Consider the following 27,813-nt stretch of genomic DNA (forward strand, 5'->3'; position numbering starts at 1 on the left):
AGGCTGCCTCATTATTATTTGAGATTAGGCCAATCAATATAGTAATCATCTGCAAGTTTAATTAGCGGATTGGAGCTGTGGCTGGAGACACAGTCATGGGTATACAGAGAGTAAAGGAGGGGGGTTAGGACACATCCCTGAGGGGCTCCTGTGTTGAGGGTCAGAGGGGCAGAGGTGAGGGAACCAACCCTTACCACCTGCCAGCGATCTGACAACAGGAAGCCCAGGATCCAGCTGCACAAGGCAGGGTGAAGGCATGGATGAAACGGGCTGAAAGGCCCTGGTTCTGCGCAGTACAACCTTTATGATTCTGGCATAAAATTTAAAAGCAACACACACAAAATGGTGGAGGAACTCAGCAGGTAAGGAAGCATCTATGAAAAACGGTAAACAGTCAACGTTTTGTGCTGAGATCTTTCATCAGGACTAGAAAGGAAGGGTAAGAACGGAGGGGGGGCGGGGGAGGGAAGGAAGATGTACAAGTTGGTAGGTAATAGGTGAAACTGGGAAGGGGGGAGGGGAGAAGTAAAGAGCTGGGAAGTCCATTGGTGAATGGGATAAAGGGCTGGAAATGGGAGAATCTGATAGGAGAGGACAGAAGACCGTGGAAGAAAGGGAAGGGGGAGCAGCACCAGAGGGAGGTGATGGACAGGTAAGGTGATAAGGTGAGAGAGGGAATCACAAATGGGGGATGGCAAAGGTGAGGGGGGGTGCAATTAAATGGATAGATGGATACTTTATTGATCCCAAAGGAAATTATAGTGTCACAGTAGCATTACAAGTGCACAGATATAAATATTAGGAGAGAAGTAGAAAGAGGTTACCACAAGCAGCCTAACAGGAGAGTCATCACCTCCACAGCTATAGGGTTTTACTAATTATCGAGCCGAATGGCTGAGGGTAAGGAAGACCTCATATAGAGCTCTTTGGAGCAGGACATTGTCTTAGTCTACTCCTGAGAGTGCTCCTCTGTTCAGCTAAGGTGGCATGCAGAGGGTGAGAAACATTGTCCAGAATTGCCAGAATTTTCTGTAGGGTCCTTTGTTCTACCACAGCCTCCAGTGTGTCCAGTTTGACTCCATAACAGAGCCAGCCTTTCTAATCAGTTTACTGAGCCTGTTGGCATCACCCGTGTTGATGTCATTGCCCCAGCACACCACCGCAAAGAGACTGTACTGGTGACAACAGACTGGTAGAACACGTGAAGGAGAGGCCTGAATACTCCAAAAGACCTCAGTCTCCTCAGGAAGTAGAGGCGACTCTGGCCCTTCTTGTACACAGCCTCTGTGTAGGGGCTCCACTCAAGTCTGTCTTCCAGTCTGGAAGTTCAAGAAATCAACGTTCATGCCATCAGGTTGGAGGCTACCCAGGCAGAATACCAGGTGTTGCTCCTCCAACCTGAGTGAGGATTATCTCATGTTTATAAACTGAAGGGGACAGAAAGAGACTGAAAAATGCATGAGGCTTAGACTCACCACGTTTAATGCCCACAGAATCAATATACACTATAATGCCTTGGTTTTGCCTTATTTTTAAGAGGGACAGAGTTTGCAGCTTCTAACTTGCAACTTGATTGAATTTGCAAATTGGGAGCTGCAAGTCCCAATCAACTTCAAACCTTGGAACCGGATCATTCTGTGTAAGTGCTACAGGGAGCTACCTCATTTCAATATGCTGAAATTTAGGCATTAAATACTTCTTTCTCTTTTGTCTACTGCCAGTCATACCTGGCATTTTCCAGTTTTACCTCGCGCTGGTTTGCCTGCATTGTCTGGAGAACGCATTGCGCAATCATGCCGTTTCCATGGAGCTCGGTTCGCGACTTTGTTTTCCAGGCATTGCAGCACTTGCTCAAGAATGGCATTTTAACCTTTCTCAGGTGAATTCCACATCCATTACCACAGGCAATGCAAAGGCAAAAACTCTGCAGCTGCTGATAATCCAGAACAGAAAGAGCAAAAGATGTCACAAATACTCCGCAGGATGAATATTTCCTCCCCCACCCCCCAAAAAAAATACATTGTATTTGTTGCCCAGAGAGAAACAGAGTTGACATTTCAGGTCAATGATCTATCATCAAATGAACACTCTCTCCACAAACCTGTTGGCTGCTCCCATCATATGCCATTTTTCCCCACTGCATTTTGAGTCTCTCATGCATGATCAGTGTTGGACTTCACAGTGGACTTTTGAAAAATTACAGCAAACTACAAAGGAAGCTTTAGCAAGGGTTTGATACTGCACTCAAGAACTGAATTAAAAAATGCTATTCATTGATTACCATGTTTAAAAGATATTTAGACAGGTACATGTATAGACCATAAGATAGGTATAGGAGCAGAATTAGGCCATTTGGCATATTGTGTCTGCTCCGCCGTTTCATCATGGCTGATCCATTTTTCCTCTCAGGCCCAGTTTCCTGCCTTCTCCCCGTATCCCTTCATACCCTGACTAATCAAGAATCTATCAACCTCTGCCTTAAGTATACCCAATGACTTGGCCTCCACAGCCGCCTCTGGCAATGAATTCCACAGATCACCACTCTTTGGCTAAAGAAGTTCCTCCTCATCTCCACTCTAAATATATGTCCCTCTATCCGGAGGCTGTGCCCTCTGGTCTTAGACTCTCCCACCATAGGAAGCATCCCCTCCACATCCACGCTATCGAGGTCTTTCAACATTCGATAAGTTTCAATGAGGTCCCTCCCCTCATTCTTCTGAACTCTTGTGAGTAGTGAGTAGAGGCCCAGAGCCATCAAACACTCCTCATATGATGTCTTTCAATCCTGGAGTCATTTCTGTGAACTTCTTTTGAACCCTCTTCAATATCAGCACATCCCTTCTTCGATAAGGTGCCCAGATCTGCTCACAATGCTTCAAGTGAGGCCTCACCAGTGCTTTAATGAAGCCTCAACATCACATCCTTGTTTTTACATTTGAGTCCTCAAAAGGAAAGCTTTTGATGCATAGTAGCCAAAAGTGGGGCAATGAGACTAGCTGAAGTCGACAAATTTGTTGGCAGGGACAAGTTGGGCTAAAGGATCTGTTTCTGTGCTGTGCTGCTTTATAGGAATGCCTATCACCTCAGAAGCTGATTGCAGCGAACAATGTAGTTGGTTTGAAGGTGGGATTATTCTGGAGAAGAAATATAATGAAAAGTTGGGGCTAATTTCAAAAAGGCTGAGGCAGAAGACTCAGTGTTGCTGCTAACTGAGTATTTGGAGGTAGCAATAATGTGTATTTCAGCGGACAATGCAGTGGATGTGGTTTACATGGACACCGGCAAGGCCTTTGACAAGGTCCCACATTAGAGAATGGTGCAAAAGTGACAGGGAACGTGGAATCCAGAGCAAGTCCAAATCGGGATCAGGATCAGAATCAGAATTAAATGTCACCAGCATATGTCTTGAAATTTGTTAACTTAGCAGCTGCAGTACAATGTAATACTTGATAATATAGAGAAGTAAATCAGTAAATCATTACTGTAAGTATATACGAGAGGTGATTGATAAGTTCATGGCCTAAGGTAGAAAGAGATGTTATACAGCTCTCGTTAACTGCACATGCAGTTCAATTCTTTGAGCGATTATGCAAAAAGTTTGAAATTAATAACTCATCTCCTTCTGCCTTAGGCCACACACTTATCAATCACCCCTGTTGAGTTATTAACTTCAAACTTTCTGCATAAATCACTCAAAGAGTTGAACTGCATATGCATGTAATGAGAGCTGTACAACTCATTTCCTTCTACCTTAGGGCATGAACTTATCAATCACCCCTGCTGTGGACACTTTCTGGAGGTCCAAGATCCATATGCTCCATGACCGTTGGACTACGTGTGTAAATGTAGGAGGGGACTATGTTGAAAAATAAATGTGCTAGGTTTTCTAAAACTGACTCCGTCTACCTTAGGCCACAAACTTAACAATCACCCTTCATAAATGTGTATATTAAATAGTTAAATCAAAAATAATGCCAAAGCAGAAATAATATAAAAACAAAAAAGTTGAGGTAGTGTTCATGGGTTCAATGTCCATTTAGGAATCGGATGGCAGAGGGGAAGAAGCTGTTCCTGAATCGTTGAGTGTGTGCCTTCAGGCTTCTGTACCTCCTTCCTGATGGTAACAGTGAGAAGAGGGCATGACCTTGGTGATGGGAGTCCTTAATAATGGAAGTCGCCTTTCTGAGGCACTGCTCCTTGAAGATGTCTTAGATACTACAGAAGCTAGTACCCAAGATGGAGCTGATTAATTTTACAACTTTCTGTAGCCTCTTTTGATCCTGTGCAGTAGCAACACCGCCCCCCCCCCACCACCACCATATACCAGACAGTGATGCAGCACGTCAGACTGCTCCCCAGGGTACATCTGCAGAAGTTTGAATGTTTTAGGTGACAAACCAGATCTCCTCAAACTCCTAATGAAATATAGCTGCTGTCTTGCTTTCTTTATAGTAACTTGGATGCAGAGTTGACTTGGCAGCAGGAGACAGATGTTGGTGGAGGGTAGTTTGTGTGGTAAGATATCTGTGGTTAGTGGCGTTTCACAGGGATCAGTTTGGCACTTTGCTGTTTGCCGTATACACAAATGATACCGAAGTGGATATGGGAAGCATGATCAGCAAGCTTGCAGATTGACAACGCAATGATTGGTGGAGCTATTGAGGGGTTGTCTTAGGCTGCATGATCAAAAGGTGAAAAATGGCAGCTGGAGCTTAATCCACATAAGTGCAAGGTGATGCCGTTTGAGCGTATTCAGGCTAGGACATTCACCAGGAACAGTAGGATTTTAGGGAGTACTGAGAATCATAGAAATCTACAGCACATTACAGGCCCTTCGGCCCACAATGTTGTGCTGACCATGTAACCTACTCTAGAAACTGCCTAGAATTTCCCTGCCGCATAGCTCTCTATTTTCTAAGCTCCATGTACGTACCTAAGAGTCTCTTAAAAGACTCCATTGTCTCCACCTCTAACACCTTCGCTGGCAGTGTATTCCACGCACCCACCACTCTGTGTGAGAAACTTACCCCCGATATTCCCTTTGTACCTACTTCCAAGCACCTTAAAACTATGCCCCCTCGTGTTAGCCATTTCAACCCTGGGAAAAAGCCTCTGACTATCCACATGATCAGTGCCCCTCATCATCTTAAACACCTCTATCAGGTCACCTCTCATCCTCTCTCACTCCAAGGAGAAAAGGCCGAGTTCACTGAACCAAAGACTCAGTCCATAACGGGGTTTGTTTTTTGTTTTGTTGTTCCTTTTCATGTCTTGTGGCGCACCAGGTGCCTTTATTTTGCCATTTCCTGCTTTTTACTAGGCTCAACGCTCAAACCAGCATGATGGAAAGTGTGCTGGATTCGAACCCCAGACCATTAGCCTCAAAGTCCAGTGCTGATGCCACTACACCACCAGTCGGATGATCAAAATGACTTTAGTATACAAATCCTCAGATCATTGAAGGTGGCCATGCATGGTTAATAAAGCACACGTGGAACTGTCTTCATTAGTGCGCATGCGCTGGTCGTGCATGCAGTCTGGTACAGCCGTTCCGATCTATTCTTACTTTCTTCTTCTTACTTTTTAATTTACGTTTTTTTTGTATTTTTTTCTCACGGTAACACGTCGAAGCTGCACCCTCTCTAACATGCTGGTAGAGAGAGTTTTACTTGGGTTTTCTTTATCACTGGAAATGGTTACATCCCGACATGCGGGACAGAAGCAAGGTCGTATTGTGTATTCCACAGACCAGAAAAGACCGGCCGGCTTAGCGAACAGAGCGGTGGACACCCCTGCTGAAATCCGGAGGAAAACACACAGAGGGGGATCACAAAGCCGAGGAAAGAGGACCAGATCAAGACAACAGAGACTTTTGGAGAGGAGGAGTTCGATGGGTAATACCGTTCCGGCTGACCGGAAGTGCACTGAGAGCGGTAAGCGTAAAGGAGTTCGGTGCTTACTGTTCTGGCTAACAACGGATGGTGCAATCCGGGGTATATTACAATCAAGGAACGTGTTTGCAGACTGGATATTGAACTTTTTACTGTTGGACTTCAGCCACATTCCACCGTGATACAACACTGGGCGGCACGGGAGGTCGTTCCTGCCTGTGGCCATCGAACGTGCAGCTCCTCCCGTGGAGGGTCAGGCACCCTGAGCCAATAGACTGGTCCTGGACTTATTTTCCACCTGGCATAGTTTGCATTTTGGTGTTTGATTGTTGGGGTTTTTTGTATTGCTATATTTACGCTCTATTCTTGGTTGGTGCGGCTGTAACGAAACCAAATTTCCCTCGGGATTAATAAAGTATATCTATCTATCTATTAGTTGAAACACTGAACACAGGGAAGTTCTGTCAGCTTTATTAAAGATCGGTGTGGCCACAGATCGAATTTTGCAAGTAGTCCTGGTCACTATATTGTAAATATGTGATAACACTGGACAATAGAGAGAAGATTCAGCAGAATGTTATCTAGGATGGATCATTTCAGCTACGGGAAGAGACTGGAGAAGCTAGATCTGTTTCATCTAGAGCACGGAAGGCTAAGAGGGGGCACAAGTGAGGTATACATAATTAAGAGGAACAAAGATAGGGTGCACTGCAGGAAACATTTTCCCATCTCAGAGGGAGATAAAACTGGAAGCTATCGATTTAGGAAAATGAGCAAGAGGTTTAGAGGGAATTCAAGAGGCAACTCTTTCCATCTAGAGAGTGACCAGAATCTGGAATACACTGCTGGAGGGTGTGGCGTAAGCAGGCACACTAACATCTATTAAGAAGTCTTTAGACAAGAACCTAAATTGTCTTGGCATAGAGGGCTGGAAGGTAGGATTAAAATAGTTGGTGCTCACTGGCCAGCATGGGCATGGTGAGCCAGATGGCCTGTTTTCATGGTGTACGACTCTGAGTCTAAATCCTGGTCAACACAGTGTCACTAAAATATTTTTAACATTTGAAAGCCCCTATAGTTTTGAAGCTGCTTCATACTTTGTACAACTGCTGGTTCTGCAATATGGCATGGTAGCACAGAGCAGCAAGCAAACTTGACTCTTAAGGTAGAAATGAAAAAAAAGTGCAAAATCAATGTGATATGAACATTGCTTCCAATCAAAAGCAGCAGCATATCCTTATATTCACTGTAAATCACCCACGTTTCTTAAAACGTAGCTGCAAAGCACGTATTCACCCTTGAGCCAGGTATTATGACAGGAGGGCAGAACTACCCAAGACAGCATCACAAATTGGCGGCTGAGCAGCAAATAATACGCCAGAGGCTCTTTTCAAGCGATGGCCACTGCGAAGGTCTGATGGATGAAGAGGCGTCTCAAATACTGATGTGTAATCATTTTAACTAACGAAGGGATAACACATTCAAGAATTTAAAAAGTTCAACGACACCAGCAGAGTGGGAATACAGTCAGCAGGGACATGATGTGTGTAGGTGTAAGGTTGCGGCAAGAGGTGTATGGGGAAAGATAGTCTTAGATAGAAGGCTTCTACTGTGTTCTTTAGAATAATATATATCAGGCGTGAGGATGGCAAATGCAAGTCTAATAATGACAGTTCAGCAGCAGTTTATGCAAAGGAGAAAATTGAAGAGTTGATTTCAAATGCTAGAGAAGCCATTCATTTTGAGACAAAATATAGTAGGTGCTGGAGACAGAATGGGATAGAGAATTAAAGCGACTGGCACTCTGATTCTGTTCAGTTACCAATAATCCTGTTAGCATTTACACCTCAAACAACAGGAATTCTGCAGATACTGGAAATTCAAGCAACACATATAAAAGTTGCTGGTGAACGCAGCAGGCCAGGCAGCATCTGTAGGAAGAGGTGCAGTCGACGTTTCAGGCCGAGACCCTTCGTCAGGACTAACTGAGGGAAGAGTGAGTAAGGGATTTGAAAGTTGGAGGGGGAGGGGGAGAGGGAGATGGCATGAACATCGACTTCTCTAACTTCCGCTAATGCCCCACCTCCCCCTCGTACCCCATCTGTTACTTATTTTTATACACACATTCTTTCTCTCACTCTCCTTTTTCTCCCTCTGTCCCTCTGAATATACCTCTTGCCCATCCTCTGGGTTCCCCCCCCCTTGTCTTTCTTCCCAGACCTCCTGTCCCATGATCCTCTCGTATCCCTTTTGCCAATCACCTGTCCAGCTCTTGGCTCCATCCCTTCCCCTCTTGTCTTCTCCTATCATTTTGGATCTCCCCCTCCCCCTCCAACTTTCAAATCCCTTACTCACTCTTCCTTCAGTTAGTCCTGACGAAGGGTCTCGGCCTGAAACGTCGACTGCACCTCTTCCTAGAGATGCTGCCTGGCCTGCTGCGTTCACCAGCAACTTTGATGTGTGTTGCTATCATTTACACCTCCTTTGTTCCTACTTTGCACTAATGTATCTTTTACCAGCTCGCCTCGAACAGTCTTAAATCCCATTAAACCTTCCTGTCTGCTTCTTGCCTTAAAAATTTTCAAACATTTGTCTCCTCTGTTGCAAGGTCATCGGCCCGAAAGGTTGACTTGAGAGATTGTAGATGTTGGAATCAGGAGCAACACTGAAGGTGCTGGAGGCAGCAACTACAGAGGGGAATGTTTTGAGCCCAGATCCTTCATCTGGATTGAGTCTGTCCACCCCACAGGACTGTCCAACCCAACATTTTTTTCCCACCACCTTCAGTATTTTTTTTAAAAATCGCTAGAGCCAAGTTGGATGCTTGAAAGGGAAGGAGGACATATGCAGTCTTTCTTAGCATTTAAGTTTTACTTCCTTTCAAGGGCTTTTGAAAGCACAAAACAGCTCACAGCCAAAGTATATCTGATGCGGAGTAATGCAGAAACCATGATAAGCTCCCATATACAACAATGTAATATCAGCCAGATAATATGAGATTAGTATGGATTGGGACACTGCAAGTAAATCCTTTGCTTTCCTTGAAAATAGTGCTAAGGATCTTTGTATAAAATGTAATAGGAATATGAGCTGACCACCTTAATCCTGCTCCACCATTCAACATGTCTGATCTGCTCCTGGCCTCGTCTCCTCTCTCCTGTGCCAGTCCTTCACAGCGATCTAATACCCGATTTTTCAAAAATGTACCAACTTCTTAATTACTCCCAATGAGGTGAAGTTCAGGGTATTTGCTAGGGACCTCAGTGTTAAACCTATCCCCTTATACTGTGACTACGTCTTCTCATTTCCACAAGTGGAAGAATGTTGAACAACTAACTATCCTGTCATGGCCCTCACAATCTTATGCATTTCTGTGAAATCATCCCTCATCCTTCTAAGCTCCAAACAACATGGATCTGATTTCTTTAGCCATTGGTTTTAGAACAACTCTCTCATTCTGGGCATTAGCTGAGTGAATGGTGTTTGGACTGCCTTCAAATGTCAGTACATCCTTCTTTAAATGAGATCAAAGCCATGTACAATTTTCTATGTGCAGCCTCACCAATACTCTCTACAATCATAACAATAATTCTCAACTTCTAACTTCTGACACTCAGTGTCATTGTCTTCCAAAACACATTGCACGTGATACTAACCTTTTGCAATGTGTACACACAAACATCTAGATTCCTTTGTATTTTGCTCACCTATGATTTTTCTCCAATTAGCTGTCTCAATATTCCTCTTACCAAAGTTCCTCACTTCACATTTTCTCGCATTAAACTCAATCTCTCATTCAACCTATCCACCCCTTGTTGCATAATTCAAACACCATGCCTTCTGCCTAATTTTGTGTCATCAGCAAATGTGAATATCTGCCTCCTCCACCAGTTCAGAAATCTGAAATGCAAATTATTGAGGGGCAAACAAGTGGACCCACAGCACTCTACTAATTACATCCTTCCAAGACCAAAAGTGCTTTGTTTATTCTGATTGTTTTCTATGCAATAAATAAAATGTCCCAATAGTATAAGATCTTATCTCATGAACCAGCCTTTCTTGTGGCACCTTGTCAAACGTCTAGAAATCCAAATATACTATATCTACAGATTAGAGTCTATTGACTCTGCTTGTTATAAGAACTTCAGCAAACCTGTTAAAATTTATCTGCTTTTCCTAAAACCAGGATCATTAAACTTGACTAAATGACTATTTCTTCCTTGATTATCAACTACAGATATCAAGGTTAACAAACTCTCGTTAGCTGCTTGTTATTTCCCTCCCTTCGCAAACAATGGAATCACATTTGCAGTTTTGTTAACTCACTAAAAAGTTATTTTTAATTTTGTTCTAGTTTACTTCCTGGCGCTCTGAGAATTGAAAATCTTCGACCAAGGGCACTATGATCTCTTTAGCTTTATCCCTTAAACCTTCATTGGGACCTGATGACTTGTCTGCTTTAAAATGCCTTAGTCCCTCAGGAGCAGAATTGTTATAAGTTTGTCTATGCTAGTTAAAACTAGCCCATCTGAGATCTTTGGGACATTTGCAGTCTTCTCCATTGTAAGGATTAATGTAATTTACCTCTCTATGTAGAACAGACTTTCTTCATTCCAAAGAACAATTCATAATCTGAACAGTTTGTAAATAGGAAATGTAGTTTCTAATTGATATATAGTACTTAAATAAAAACCAAGTGGTTAAGGCGTTCGTCTGGTGATTTGAAGGTCGCTAGTTCGAGCCTTGGCTGAGGCAGCGTGCGTGTCCTTGAGCAAGGTACTTAACCACACATTGCTCTGTGACGACACCGGTGCCAAGCTGTATGGGTCCTAATGCCCTTCCCTTGGACAACATCGGTGGCGTGGAGAGGGGAGACTTGCAGCATGGGCAACTGCTGGTCTTCCATACAACCTTGCCCAGGCCTGCGCCCTGGAAACCCTCCAAGGCACAAATCCATGGTCTCATGAGACTAACGGATGCCTATAGATAAAAACAAAAGCCATTCAAGGGCAATGTGTAGTTAAACCAGGGAGTTTTAACTCAACCATTCAGATTTCTCTACAAGCTGCAATGATATTGCCATGGACCGAGCTCCCACACAGTAGAAGTTGCCTGTTTGTACGTACAGGCTGTCCATATGTAGGACATTTAAAACCCAGGGAGGATCTGTATTGGTTTAACTTAACTGCCTTTTCCTTGTTTCTTGTTATTAGTTCTTGCTCACAAGGGGTCCCACACTCAGCAGTCTTCATCAATTTGAAATGTAATGTCGTAACGTATCATTGGAACAGTGAGTTGCTGGTCTCTGCTCTTGCTGTGGCAGGAATGACCTCACTTTCTCTCGATGGAGAGAGAGATACCAAAGTGCTGGATTATGGACTGTAGTTTTGATGGACTCTGGGTCAGGGTATCCTGGGGGTGAGGGGGGGGGCTTCTCCTGTTGCTTGCATGGTGGAAGGGTGGGGAGAGGTGGTGCAGTTTGATGCCTTTGCTGTTGCTTGTGCAAAGGGAAGGGGAGGGGGGACTTTGGGGGTATTCGATGTTTCTACCATTCATTCTATGGGGTTCATGTTTCATGGATGTCTGCGAAGAGTAAGAATTTCAGGTTGTATGCTGTATAAATTCTCTGATATTAAAATGAACCTTTGAACTCATGACGTTGTTCAAAAACATACTTTCCAGCTTGCTTTCACGATTTTGTTTTCTCCTTGTCGGTTCCTGTAAAATTCACAGTTCTCTGGTCTATCGGTAGCTCTAGAAACTTTAGATTTTGAATCAATATTTCCCCATCAGTGGATGCTTTATCATTCTCCTGGGACCCCTCATTCTAATTGTAAAGATTTCTGCTGGGCATTACAAATAGCTGTATATCTGCCACTGCTCATCCACTGACCTCTCCCTGAGCCCCATACCCCACCCGCTCCGGACAACCCAACATGTACATCTTTGTAATTGCCCTGACAATTTGACGCCACAAGTTACAGTCCCTGGTTGTTTGTCTCAATTTGAATGTTGAATTCTATCAAGTTGTGATTGGTACTCCTGAGGAGATCCTTAACCACAACACCTTATTGGTATCGGTTTTAAGGTGGAGATTGATAGGTTCCTGATGAGTAAGGGCATCAAAGGTTATGGAAAGAAGGCAGGAGAATGGGGTTGAGAAGGAAAATAAGTCAGCCATGATCGAATGGTGGAGCAGACTCAATGGGCCAAATGGTCTAATTCTGTTCCTATGTTTCAAAGTTTATTACTGTCATCACCAACCCATTGAATGGTGAAAGGCCTTGATAGAGTCGATGTGGAGAGGATGCTTCCTATGCTGGGAGAGTCTAAGACCAGAGAATAGAGGGGCGTCCTTTTAGTATGGAGATGAAGAGAAATTTCTTTAGCCAGAGAGTGGTAAAGCTGTGGAATTTGTTCCCACAGGCAGCTACGGAGGCCAAGTCTGCATGTATATTTAAGGCAGAGGTTGATAGGTTCTTGATTAGTCAGGGCACGAAGGAATACAGGGAGAAGGCAGGAGATTGGGGCTGAGGAAAATTGGATCAGCCACGATGAAATGGCGGAGCAGGTTTGATATTCCAAATGGCCTAATCCTCCTCCTATGTCTTATGGTCATAATGTACCAAGATATAACAAAAAGCTTGTCTTGCATACTGCAGGTACAGATCGAATTATTACATTGTGCACTGTAAACAGAACAATGATTATAATAGAGGCAGCGAATAGGTCTGCAGGAAGCAGCTTGCAATGAGCCACCATCCTCCTGCGCCATCTTGCATCAAAACTTCTATTCCTTCTGTTTCCACCTATGCTCAATGTGCATCACCAATCTGCTATCTGTGTCTTTGAAATGAAAACCCCATTAGTTCTGAAGCATGAGCTATCTAAAACATATGCCAATTCTACACTGTTACGAATGACCAATTCTAAAATAGCCTCTTCTACGTAGGTTCTAGTACATACTGCTCTAACAGAATCCCGGACACACTCCACCAACCCCTCTTCTAATGTGTCCCTGCCAGTTCAAAGTAAGTTTATTACTAAGCATGTATACCATAAAACTTTGAGATTCTTTCTGCAGGCATCCGCAGGAGAACAAAGAAATATAAAAGAATCTTCCAAAAAAAAACACACACACATACTAAAGACCGAAGTTCAAAGTAATTCAATTTTCAAAGTACATATATGTCACCATATACGACCCTGAGATTCATTTTCTTGTGGGCATGCTCTACAAACCTCTAGAACAGTAACTATAACAGAATCAATGAACCACAGCCCTACAAACAGCCAATGTGCAAAAGAGGACAAATTATGCAAATAATTTAAAAAGTAAACAAATAATACATGGAACACAAGCTGCAGATTCCCGAAAGTGAGTCCACGGGCCGCGGGATCTGTTCAGCGCTGAAGCAAGTGAAGTGCTTTGATTAGTCCAATCACCATATGCAGCTTAAAAATCATCCATCATACTTGTAGTTTCCTGCAGACATGCCTTTACCATTTCTAGGGGCCCCAAAGATTATTCCCACCCCAATATTCTTTCTTCCTTTATTATTTCCACATCCCTATTTATCACTTCTCAGCAACGTTCCAATCCTTTCCTTAGTTTACAAAGCTGCTCCATCTCCTTTTCCTTTGCAACTATTGAAGCTATCTTGCAACCACATCATCTGACAAACCGAGCAGCTCTAACATATTAGCCTACATGCTTTGCTCATTATTTTGAGGGGAAAAAACTTTCACAGTTTGTGGATTCACAGGCAAGATGGCAGGCATTTTCCAGCCCCCTCCCCACCATTTGTTGAGCGCATCATTCGGACCACCACATGTTCTCTGGCTCCTATGGCAACAGGTGCATCCTCCAAGTACTAACAGAACCTGCTGGGTCAGTGCTGGGGTCGAAGTCCAAGGTTCAGATAAGAAGAGGAACCCAGTAATAAATCTCATCTTGTTGCTTCACGCCGTGACTCTCCCCTGGGAGTCCCAGCCGCTGTTAACAAATTTCCAGATGACCTGCTTGTAAACGGCAACAGAGCGGGGGTAGCCTCGACACAGACATTTCCTCCTTGCCCTTCAATGGTTCTGTCAACCCTTCATCACAGTTTCTGACCTTTATGCTCCGGGGACCAATTACAAAGAATCCTATCAGCTGGAGAATACCGAAATGTTTATACTTGGTAGAAGTCTGCAAACCAAGGTTCTCGCCCCTGCATTTGTCAAGTAGAAACGAGCTGAATGTGCTTGTCTTTGGAATCATGTTCCAGTATGGTAAACAATATGGAACCCTTGAATTACGAGTCACACATTGTTAATGTGCCTTACTGTATTTACCATTCACTTACACATAACAGTCCAGCACAGGAAAAGGCCCTTCAGGGCCACAATATCAGCATCGAACACAATGGCAAATTAACCAAACCATTTCTGCCTGTACACCATCCATAATCCCTCCATTCTCTGTATATTCACCGACCCCAAAGTCCTTCCAAACTCCCCTTATAGCTTGTGTGAATGAGTGTTTTACATAGAGATTACTGAAGAGAAACAAGTGGCTTTACTGTCAGAAGTGATTGCTTTCTGCACTTGAGTAATAGAAAAGTACAACATAGAAACTGGCCCTTCAGCCCATCTAGTCTGTGCTGAAACTATTTAAACTGCCAACTCCCATCAACCTGCATTGGAACCATAGCTGTCCTTACCCCTGACATCCACATACCTATCTAAACTTTTCTTAAATGTTGAAATCGAGCTTGCATGCATCACTTGCGCTGGCAGTTCATTTTACACTTTCGCACCCTTCTGGCCTATAAGGGAAATGAGTTGTTGGACACTCTCAGAGGCCAACACTTAAACTGCTTCCATACTGACCAAGAGCCAGGTTTGGTGGATGTGACCTGTCTGACTGAAGTACTGTGGGCTTCCTGAGGCAGCATATTGGCTCAGGCCTTGATCTTTCAATGACTGGGCTACATGCCGGCTACCAGATGTCAAATGGCCTTGGAAACTTTGCCTTGGTCTATCGTCTAAAAGTAACTTCTTTTAACAAAAACATTTATTTTCCATAGCACAGTAAATCACAACTGATATTCCACGATTCCTGTACTTCAATATAGAACATAGAATAGTACAGCACATTACAGGCCCTTCGGCCCACAATGTTCTGCCGACCTCCAAACCCTGCCTCCCATATAACCCCTCACCTTAAATTCCCCCATATACCTGGAGGTTTTTGGATCTTGTTTATTGAAAATCTGATTAGCATAAAATAAATTCAAAGTATACAGACATAAGTGATTATTATGCAATTAACAACATCCGACAAAGTTCAACATCCATCCATAAATGTTGCCTGACCTCAATGTCTCTAGTTTTTCCTGTTTTTAATGTGATTAACATGTTCATTTATTTCTGCTTGTGTTACTTAAGGGAGAAACATTTGGTTAGGAAACTGAAATCTCTCTCCCCATTTTGCCATGAAATTCAAAGTTCAATGTTCAAAGTATATTTATTATTTAAGTACACATATGTCACCTGAGATTTATTTTCTTGCAGGCATACTCAAAAAAATCCATGGAATAATAACATCACAGAATCAGTGAAAGACTGCACCAACCAGAGTGCAAAAGACAACAAACTGTGCAAATACAAAAAGAATGAAAGAATAACAATAACTAAATAAGCAATAAATATTGAGAACATGGGATGAACAGTCCTTGAAAGTGAGTCCATAGGTTGTGGGAACATTTCAGTGGTGGGACAAGTGAAGTTGAGTGAAGTTTGGTTCAGGACCCTGATGCTTGAGGAGTTTCAATGTCCCTCTAAATAATCAAGACAATCAAGGGCTCTGTCAAGTGTGTCACTTGTTCAAGTACTGTTCTGGGCATAGACACGAAGCTTAATCACCTTATGCCTCATTAACTTGTTTGACCTGCCATTCCCTTTGATACATTCACCTATCTCTCTCTCTCTCTCTCTCTCTCTCCTTTCTTTGCAATTTAAAATTACCTTTCTTACCTCACTTTTCTCAGTTCTGAGGGAGGGTCCTCAACATGAAATGCCAACTCTGTTTCTCTTCAACAGAAGTTGCTGAGTTTTCTGACATTTTCAGCTTCAATTTTCATTTTCTCCCATTATAAAACATCAGATTTCAACATGTTCGCTAATTTAAAAATCTGCATTTTTTTTTGGCCCATCAGTTGAGTGTTCTTTTAGCAGTGGACACTGTTCAAACTTTAAAGTAAATTTATCATCGAAGTACGTACATGTCACCACTGTGAGATTCATTTCCTTGCAGGCATTCACAGTGGGAGAAAGAAATGTAATGGAATCAGTGTAAAAGTACACACAAAGACCCACAAGCAACCAGTGTGCAAAAAACCTGTCAGTAATATGTCAGATTAAAAGAGCCATAAATAGATTAGACAGACTGTAGTCCATCTAATACAAGAGGGAATTCATTTCAGACAGGAGCAGGTAAGTTCAAAGGAGATTGCCGGGGCAAGTTTTCATTTGCTGAGTGGTGGATGCCTGGAACGTAGCAAATTTGGTAGAGAGCATTTAAGAGGTTCTTAGATTGGCACGTGAATACACAGAGAACAAAGACCTTGTGTAGGCAGAAGGGATTAGTTTAGTTAGGCATTTAATCACTAGCTCAGTTAGTTTGATACAACATCTTTGCTACACTGCTCTACGTTCCAACTCCAAAACAAGTAAATACCTTTTATTATATCAGAGGCTTCCAATCTAGGATGCGTAACTCCTTGAGGCGAGGGAGGCATGGGTTTGGGGGGAGGTGATAAACGAGGCTTCAACAACATTCTTATTAGGAAATTCACAAAAATAGTGAAGTAGTGTAAATATATACTCTATACACTAGTCTTCTGGTATGAGGATAGTGGCAATTCCTAGATGTTCTCAGCACTGTCCCAACTCCTGAGGAATGCCCGCAGATTTCATCAGGTGTTTTTTGGGATCAGACAGGGACATTTGACCAAATAACAAAAAACAGGGTTTTTGTTCAAAACTGCTTTGTCACCAATTGCCATCATACTTCACTGAATCTTAAGCTACTGTTTTCCTAACTCTTTATAGAATCTCTATGTTCAATATTCTATGTTCTAAAAAAGTAATAGAAAGTGACTGTGAAACAAGATTTATCTTATTCTGTAAAACAGTTCCTTTTTTTAAAAAAAACTACATTGTAAAATGTCTTAAATTGATTTAGATTTAGGATTCAAATGTGACACATTATCTCATTTATTCCGGTAAAGGACATCAGTTATTTGAAAAATATAATTACACTGGGAAATGCCCTCACTGGGCAAGAACATTTCAGATTGAATCCTACATGCAATGTTGATTAGAGAGTAAACAGTCATTGTGACCTGCTGAGCGCCAGGAGTCAAACAAAATCACCAGAAGATCTGCATAAATCACTCGATCCAGCAATGAAGCGAAACATTAAACTCACAGCAGCCAGAGTAGAAGTCTGAATGAAAGTCTGTCCCATAATGAAAACCAACTACCGAACCAGTGTCATTAACTAACACACATGGCGGCCTGGCCTTTGGACCTAATTGACCGAGTTGCTCCCAACTATTTCAAAATAAATTTATTATCAAAACACATATGTCACCATATACAACACCAAGGTTCGTTTTCTTGCATGCATTCATTGTAGAACGAAGAAATACAATAGAAACTGCACAAAAAAAACGGACAATCAATGTGCAAAAGAAGAAAAACAGTGCAAATACAAAAATGGTAAATACACAGATAGATAAATAAACAAATCGACAAATAAATAAATAAATACTGAGAACATCAGTTGTAGAGTCCTTAAAAGTGAGTCCACAGGTTTTGGGATCAGTTCAGAGTTGAGATGAGTGTGTGAGAAAGCTTAAGGGTCAAGAAAAAGTTTGTCTCATTGATGTGAAGAGAAGTTTTTTTTTCCCTGGTGAGAAAATTGGTTAGTCCTACCAAAATACATGCATCTTATTGAATCTACACTTTATTGTTGAACTGGTGTGTACAAAGACTAAAGGATGGCTTTCAAGATGAGAACTATTTGAAACAGAACTATAATCTATGCAGTATACGAGTACACATGCTGGGAGTTACGTGTAGTTGTGATGGCATACATCACATCCATGACAAGGTCAAGCACACACAGCAGATAGATGGTAGACTTTAATAGTGAGATAGCGCGTGTTGACGTTTGAAATAGGAGAAAGTTATAAATCTGCGACGCAACATCAGAATGGGAGAAAGAAGTAAGTAACCAAATCATCGCACAGCTGAATAAACCCTTTAATACTACCTTGGTGGATTCCTGAGCCACAGACTGAGCAATATATCCACGTGTGGCTTAGCTGACGAGTGGATCCTGTACAAACAGTTATGCACATGAAATCTTACGTTTACTTTGGCCTGCAAAATTGCAATTTTGAAGGAAATGGCATGAAAAGACACAAGAGAATTTTATCCATTTATCTGTTTAATATCACTGCAACTCACAGTTTGGGCATCCAGAATGAAAACTCAATTCCCGAAACAAAGATGATATCATGTGGAAAAGAATGATACCAGTTCTTGCTACAGACACAATAATTGTCATTCATTGCACATCTGTCCCTTTAACCTGGCAAATGTTATACTTGTCAGAAGGGACATGTTTAGCGATGGCATGCAAATCCAAAATCACAACAGTGCGAGTAATAGGATCCCTTCAGAGACAGGGAATTTGTCCAACAGTAGAACCAGGCTCATAGATTACCTGAACCACTAATGGTTCAGCCATTACCTAAACTACTAATGGTGGAAGAAGCAGCAGAAATTCCCAGTCAGCTACCTATGAAAGACCAGTTGAAATGTGTATAAACAGTGGATCATTCGCGGTTCTTTGCTCTGTGATTATGACGGCCAAATAGGATTGCCAATACAAAGTGACCAACATTTCTGAGCGTCAACTCGATAAGAAAATTGAAGGTTAATTAAACATTTACTGTGAAATCATGCTTGGGAAAATATTACAGAAATCTGAATAAATATTTGAGGATACTTACACTGACAGCACAAATCCACCCAGAACAAAAAAACAGGCTGCCAAAAATAATTCCAACAATATGGAAGTGGCCAAACCTACCACTTCAGGGGATCCATACCAATTTTTATCAACAAGGCAACAATAATTATCTAGTCCTTACTGAGGGAGTGAAGCTGATCAAAGTTTGACTGGAGGGACCACAGTTCCAGAACAGGCAGCTGAGGAGCAGAGATTTTTTTTTGTATCTGATATTTTCCCTTCAGAACATGGTCATGCATTCAACAGTGTGGAGTGATCATAAATTCACCCGTTACCATCCAGTCCAGCCAAAGTCATTCTTAAGGAACAAAGTAAGAAAACTTATCTCACCATTGCTTTGAGTTGAACTTTGATTTGTCACCTGGTTACCTTCGCCTTCAACCATAGTACAGTGCAACATTCCTTCACAGGGTTTATCCCAGCAGAGCAGTCAATGGTACACAGACTTGGAGTTTCCTATGGCTTAGCTTGGAGGGGCAGCAGTTGAAAGAAGCAGAAAAAAATCATAAATTGCATCAGAACAACGTTAAACTGAAGTAATTCTATGAACCGAGAAAGTGAGAACATTAAAGTCAATTACATTTACTTCAGTGTATCACTTCAGTCAGAAACGTGTTAAGGGTGAGATAACCCGAGTCCTTGGCAGGAAGTGATGTCACGTTGGACTTGGAGGAAAAGTCAGTAGCATTCACACACATTTTGCAGCAACAGATGGACCAGAATACTGCATATCAATGTGATGGACACCGTATTCCAGAAGAGAACACAAGCCAAAGGCACAGAGCCCAGATGTTACACATTATTCAGATCGAGAAACAGTTACAACTCCAGAGACCAAACACTGTTAAAACGGACCAAGTTTTTTTTAAAAAAAGAGGTAAAAAACCGAACATGTCCAAACCTATCAAACATTCTGCTAAACGGGAGAAGTAACATGATATATTCATAAATAGACATGGGACTAAATGTGAAGTGGTCGCACATGTGCCAGAAGTCTTAAATAATGATTTGCCCACTTTAGGATAGTGGCACAGAGACCATTGAGGTAGGATCAGTTAGCCTGTTAACCATACTTGTCTTCTGAAAAAGGCTTCACCTCAAGATATTAATAGGAGGTTTGATAGACAGAGCAGAGGAGATGAGAGAAACTCATAGGGAAACCACAAAAAAAACCACCAGAACCCATTTCATAGTTACATCAGCAGATGCTGTAAAACCTTGTGAGACCAACGAGAATGTTCACATCTCCAGGCTAGAGGGCATGCACCATTTCAGCTTGGTTCATAAATAATTGGGAAGTTGGCTTTGATCTGGCAGTTTTATTTACCTCACTGACTAGAACATAGAGAATCAATACAATACATTGCTTCGATGATCAACAGCTGGCAATTTGTCTCAAGTGCCAACCATGTTCGTGAATAAATCAGATAGTGATTGATGTGTGTGTGTGTACGCACGCATCTCTCAATTTAAGTGTACGTTTGCTGCTATGTCTCTCAAATTAAGTCTACATTTTTGGTAGCACCAATAATCAACCTTGGCTGAGAAAATGGGCCACAATCACTAACTTATTACATCAAAGTCCTCCTCAGCCAAAACACCACCATGAAAAGTCAGAACAATAGAGCAAATTGGAGTGGATTCTGGATGTAGTCAAGTTGATTCTGGGATTTAAAGAGTTGGATATGAAGATCCAAGATTTCACAATGGAGGAAGAAAACTCCAGAGGTCCTCAAAGTCATGGTAAGCAAACAGGATATGGATAGAGTATGATAAAGATAAAAACGGCGAACTCCCGGAGGACTTCCAGCCAATATGCTACTTAAAATTCTTAAATTCACAACAGTATATTTGAAGCAGGGAAATAGTCAACACATTCAAGCTCATGTGGTTTATTATTACCGATATACAACTTGCATCTTCTCTGCCTCGCAAAACAAACTGCTGTAACAAATAGGGAGAGAATACTCATCCCTGACACTCTGAACAACTTTTACCCATGCAACATAATGCCAGCCACAAAAGCTATCCCTCTCCCAGATGATTAGCCACTGTCTGTAACAGCAGCGGGCACGAGAAAGACTCCGCAGAGGGTCAACCCCTGTAAGAGGGCCAGTCCAGACAACATCCCAGGCTAAGTACTCAGAATGTGTGCACACCAGCTCACTGACATCTTCGCAGACATCTTCAACACTTCACTCACCCAGCCTGCCATCAGGCACCTTCATCCCTATACCAACAAACTCTACACCTTCAGAACTAAACAAATTCCGCCCAATCAGCACAAAGTGCTTTGAACAGCCAGTAAAGGCAGACATCAAAAATTCCATTCCTACCACACTGGACAATTATGTTTACAGACGGAACCGCTCTGCGACAGATGCCAAACCATTGGTCATGCACCTGGCCCTGACACACCTAGAAAACAAGGACACACGTCAGAATTCAGATTCTGGATTTCAGTTCAGCATTCAACGCTATTGTCCCACAGACCTTGCTGAACAAACTCCTACTCCTGGGCACTGTCGTACCCCACTGTGTAACTGGGTAATCGCATTATCAAGTTCGCCAATGACATGACAGTGGTGAGGTCATCACCAACAACGATGACACGACTTACAGAGGGGAGGTGGAAGAGCTCGAGGTCTCGTGCTCAACAAGACAAAGATAGATAGATAGATATACTTTATTAATCCTGAGGGAAATTTGGTTTTGTTACAGCCGCACCAACCAAGAATAGAGCGTAAATATAGCAATACAAAAACCCCAACAAACAAACACCAAAATGCAAACTATGCCAAACGGAAAATAAGTCCAGGACCAGTCTATTGGCTCAGGGTGTCTGATCCTCCACGGGAGGAGCTGCACGTTCGATGGCCACAGGCAGGAACAACCTCCTGTGCTGCCAAGTGTTGTATCACGGTGGAATGTGGCCGAAGGCCAACAGTAAAAAGTTCAATATCCAGTCTGCAAACACGTTCCTCGATCGTAATATACTCCAGATTGCACCGTCCATTGTTAGCCAGAACAGTAAGCACCGAACTCCTTTACGTTTACCGCTCTCAGTGCACTTTTGGTCAGCCGGAACGGTATTACCCACCGAACTCCTCTTCTCCAAGAGTCTCTGTTGTCTTGACCCGGTCCTCTTTCCTCAGCTTTGTGATCCCTCTCTGTGTGTTTTCCTCCGGATTTCAGCAGGGGTGTCCACCGCTCTGTTCGCTAAGCCGGCCGGTCTTTGCTGGTCCGTGAAATACACAATGCGACCTTGCTTCTGTCCCGCGTGCCGGGATGTAACCATTTCCAGCGCTAAAGAAAACCCAAATAAAACTCTCTCTACCAGCATGTTAGAGAGGGTGCAGCTTCGACGTGTTACCGTGAGAAAAAAATACAACAAATAACGTAAGTCAAAAAGTAAGAAGAAGAAAGTAAGAATAGATCAGAACGGCTGTACAAGGCTCCATGCACGACCAGCGCATGCGCATGTAAAGGAGATGGTTATCAACTTTAGGAGAACACACTCCATTCATACCCCCCCCCCTTTTACATGGGCGGTACAGCAGAGAGCAATTTTAAACTCCCAAGGGTGCACATCTCTCACAACCTCCCATGGTCCCAGAACGCATCCTACACAAGCAAGAAGGCTCGTCAATGTCTCTACTTTCTGAGGAGGCTGAGGAGAGCTGGACTGTGCATATCTATACTCACATCATTCCACAGACATGCAGAAGAGCAAGTCCTAACAAGCTGCATGACCGCACGGTACGGAAGCTGCACTGTGGCAGATAGAATGGCTCTACGACAGGTAGTCAAAACTACATAACACATCACTGGCATCAGCCTACCCAGCAGCAAGGATCTATATACAGAAAGGTGCCAGTAACATCATGAAGGATCCCACCCACCCTGCTCATGGTCCCACCCCCATCAGAGAGGACGCTACGTAGCATCCATGCCAGGACTGCCAGACTGAAAAGCAGTTACTTTCCCCAAACAGCAAGGCTGATGAACACCTCCACCCACTAGCACATACCTCCACAGTCCCTACCAGCAGTACTTTATCTTTCCCTGTCAGAATCTGTACAGATTCTCCTGTGCCTAGTGTCACTTTATAGACATACAATCAATGCATATAAGCTATCTTATGTATTTATATTTATTGTGTCTTTTTACTATTGTGTTCATTAGCTTACTGTGTTTTTTGGCTGCATCAGATCTGGAGTAACAAGTATTTCATTCTCTGTTACACTTGTGTACTGGAAATGACATTAAACAATCTTGAAAGTTGTAGCACTGCAGGAAAATTCAACAAACTCAACATCATATTGCACAAGCAACACACATCAAAGTTGCTGGTGAACACAGCAGGCCAGGCAGCATCCCTAGGAAGAGGTACAGTCGACGTTTCAGGCCGAGACCCTTCGTCAGGACTAACTGAAGGAAGAGTAAGTAAGAGATTTGAAAGTGGGAGGGGGAGGGGGAGATCCAAAATGATCGAGTCTGAGTCAGAATGTGGTGGAAAAGTTGAAGAGCCGAAGAAATTACAGATGGGGAGCAGTAAGAGATGGTTTCACTGAACTCCCGTCGAAGAGAGGATCTAAACTTCTTCGGTGTAGGCATCACCGGAAGAGGCTTCGCAGTAGTGAATTTAAAAACGCAAACAACAGGAATTCTGCAGATGCTGGAAATTTGCACAAGTTTGTCGTGGGATGTTACAAGTGAAGCAAATCCTTCACCTGGAATCAAATGCACATATACTGTATTGAGAAGAAAAGAGAATTAATTAAATCACAGTTGAGATCGGCAGAAGATCTCAGGAAGTGTGGTGTGTTATTTACTTTCACTGTCTCACACCAGCTTTTTTTGATTCGAGTGTTAACAAATACGGAGAGACTATTTTAAATAAATCAACCTGGTAATGATCTATTTAGGGAAAATGACAACTGCAGACCATGGGTCTGATTTAGATGCTCTGCTATTTGATCCTCACTCCTGGGTCCTTGACAGGGACAGAGACCCCATTCCTTCCCAAGGATGAAGTGTTCTGAGAGGCTGGTGTTGAAGCATATCAGCTCCTGTCTGAATGGCGACTTTGATCCGCTCCAATTTGCAGACCGAAGCATTTGCTGCAGTCCTGTTTCCATCTCCATAAGACCATAAGGCATAGAAGCAGAATTAGGCCATTTTGCCCATCGAGTCCAGTCCGCCACTTTATCAAGGTTGATCCAATTTTCCTCTCAGCCCAGTCTCCTGCCTTCCCCCCCATCTCCCTTCATGCCCTGACCAATCTAGAATCTATCAACTTCTGCCTTAAATATACATAAAGGCTTGCCTCCACAACTGCCTGTGGCAAAGAATTCCACAGATTCACCACTCTGTGGCTAAAGAAATTCCTCTTCATCTCCGTTCCAAAAGGACACCCCCTCTATTCTGAGGCTGTGTCACCTAGTCTTAGACTCTCCCACCATAGGGAACATCCTCTTCACATCCACTCTATCAAGGCCTTTCGCCATTCAATAGGTTTCAATTAGGAACACCCTACATTCTTCTGAATTCCAGTGAATACAGGCCCAGAGCCATCAAACATTCTTCATATGACAAGCCATTCAATGCTGGAATAATTTTCCTGAACCACCTTTGAACAGTCTCCAGTTTCAGCATGCCCTTTCTAAAATAAGAGGGCCAAAACTGCTGACAATACTTCAGCTGAGGCCTCACCAGTGCTTTATAAAGTCTCAACACATTACATCAAACATTATATTCTAGTCTTCTTGAAATGAATGCTAACATTGCATTTGCCTTCCTCACCAACAACTCAACCTGTAAATTGACCTTTAGGAAACCCTGCACAAGGACTCCCAAATCCCTCTGTGCCTCATCTTTTTGTATTTCTCTCCATTTAGGAAATAGTCAACCATTTCATTTCTTCTACTGAAGTGCATGATTATACACTTCCTGACACTGCATTCCATCTGCCACTTCTTTGCCCATTCTGCCAATACAAGTCCTTCTGTAGCCTCTCTACTTTCTCAAAACTACCTGTCCCTCCACTTATCTTCATATCTACCACAAACTTTGCAACAAATCCATCAATTCCGTCATCCAAATCATTGACATGTAATGTAAAAGGAATTGGTCCCAACACAGACCCCTGTGGAACACCAGCAGTCACCAGCAGCCAGCCAGAAAAGGCTCCCTTTATTCCCAGTCTTTGCCTCCTGCCAATATCACTGATTTATCCATGCCAAAATCTTTCCTGTAATACTATGGGCTCATAGCTTGTTAAACAGCCTCATGTGTGGCACCTTATCAAAGGCCTTCTGAAAATCAAAGTCTAGAACATCAACCGATTCTCCTTTGTCTATCCTGCTTGCTATTTCTTCAAAGAATTCCAACAGATTTGTCAAACAAGATTCTCCCTGACTACAGCCTATTTTACCATGTGCCTCCAAGTACACCGAGACCTCATCCCTAACAATGAACTCCAACATTTTCTCAACCACTTGAGGTCAGACTAACTGGCCTATAGTTTCCTTTCTTCTGCCTCTCTCCTTTCATGAAGAGCGGAGTGACATTTGCAATTTTCCAGTCTTCTGGAACCATTCCAAAACCTAATGATTCTTGAAAGATCATTACTAATGCCTCCATGATCTCTTCAGCTACTTCTTTCAGTACCATGGGGTTTACACTATCTGGTCCAGATGACTTATCTATTTAGACCATTCAGTTTCCCAAGAACCTTCTCTCTAGTAATGGTAACTTCACACATTTCACTACCCCAGACACCTGGAACTTCCACCATACTGCTGGTGTCTTCCACAGTGAAGACTTACGCGCAGAATCAAATATCGCTGTGACGATTGTATGTTCTAGTATCAATTGTTTGGCGACAATAAAGTATAAAGTATGCAAAATATTTATTCAGTTCATCCACTGTTTCATTTCTCCCCATTACTACCTCTCCATTGATCCTGTTTACAGTTACTGTTCTATAGATTTGCTAAAGTACGCCCACAGAAAAAGAAACGCAGGATCGTATGTGATGACATGTATGTACTCTAATAATAAACTTTACATGTGAAGTTTAAATTTAGTTACTCACACAAAATGTTGGGTCTCAGCAGGTCAGGCAGCAATCTATGGAAATAAATATTCAATGTTTTGGGCTGAGACCCTTCTTCAAAACTGGATTAATTTAGCTTATTTTAGCCAGATGTCTCTCTTTAGCTGTCCAAATGCACCAAAGTACCTTGGTGGAGCCTGACCCACTGGAAGAGAGCGTCTGCTGACATAAAGACAGGGAGATCCAGGTGGTATGGTGGGGGACCTGCTTCACTGATGAGTAAGGACGTCTGTGAAGGTTCAGATGTCATCTAAAACTCTTGACAAACTTCTATAGATGTGTGGTGGAGAGTATATTGACTTGTTGCATCATGGTCTGGTATGGAAGCACCAATGCCCTTGCATGGAAAAACCTACAAAAAGTATTGGATACAGCCCAGTCCATCACGGGTAAAATCCTCCCCAGCACTGAGAACATCCACACAGAGCATTGTTGCAGGAAAGCAGCACCCATCATCAAGGACTCCCACCATCCAGGCCATGCTCTCTTCTCACTGCTGCTATTAGGAATGTGGTACAAGAGCCTCCGGACCCACACCACCAGGTTCAGGAACAATTATCCCCTCTCATCAATCAGGTTCTTGAACTAAAGGAGATAACTTCACTCAACTTCATTTGCCCCATCACAGAAAAATGTTCCCACAACCACTGGGCTCACTTTCGAGGACTCTTCATCTCACATACTCAATACTTATTGCTTATTTATTTACTGTTTTATTACTATTATTATTATTCTTTGTTCTCTTTATTTTTGTATTTGCACAGTTCGTCCACAGGCTAGGCAGCATCTATGGAAAAAAGTAAACAGTTGATTTTCAATCTGAGACCCTTCATCTGACCTACTCTTCTCATCTACCAGCATTTTGTACACGTTGCTTTGGAAAATCTGTAATTCTAGATTTGCAGGTTTTCTCGTGGCTGTATATCTATCCTGTTGGGTGCGATCTCTCATTGATTCCATTGTGTTTACTGTATTTACTGTGAATGCCCTCAAGAAAATGAATCTCATAGCTGTATATGGTGACACATATGTACTTTGATAATAAATTTACTTTGAACTTTGAATTTGAATTGGGAGGACAGCTGTTCATCAATTTGCAAGGGACAACTGATTCACCCACTTTCCAATAATTCACCCACCTTCCAATAGTTGGCCTTCATTCACCCTGGCCAATTTCCAACCACAGACCCAAATAAAGGTCAGCATCTCCAACAATGCAGCTCTTCGACAGCACAACATGGTTAATAAAGAATACCAAGAACTTCCAATTGCTTTGATTAATGTTTCACATTACAAGGAAATACAGTTGCATTAATTACTCCCAGGAGGAATCAGGCTTTATTCACATTTGGCAATTTATCATGATTTGTATTTTATTTTGTGTTCACATACAACATTTTACAGTACATTATTATTAGAAACTACGAACTGTGGAGTCATCAAGTATGAAAGGCAGCTAACTTGAAGAGTAAAATTAAAATATTAACCAGAAGGAAATATTTTACACAACACACACAAAATGCTGGAAGAACTCAGCAATTGAAGCAGCACTGAGTTTTAGGGCCGAGACTCAAGTTGACTGTTTATTCTCCTCTATAGATGCTGCCCATGCCAGCCGGTGGTGTAGTGACCTCAGCACTGGACTTCGAGGCAAATGGTCCCGGGTTCGAATCTAGCCAGCTCCTTCCACGTTTTCCTTCCATGCTGGGTTG

At 42.5% G+C, this 27,813-nt stretch overlaps 1 protein-coding gene across 2 annotated transcripts in view; it reads right to left on the minus strand.

Annotated features, from left to right (window-relative positions):
- Positions 1 to 27,813, minus strand: part of prdm2b (PR domain containing 2, with ZNF domain b) — a 204,715-nt gene that overhangs the window by 147,234 nt on the left and 29,668 nt on the right. The window lies entirely within an intron of this gene.

Source organism: Mobula birostris, chromosome 27, assembly GCF_030028105.1.
Source record: "Mobula birostris isolate sMobBir1 chromosome 27, sMobBir1.hap1, whole genome shotgun sequence".
In the NCBI taxonomy this organism is placed as follows: domain Eukaryota; kingdom Metazoa; phylum Chordata; class Chondrichthyes; order Myliobatiformes; family Myliobatidae; genus Mobula; species Mobula birostris.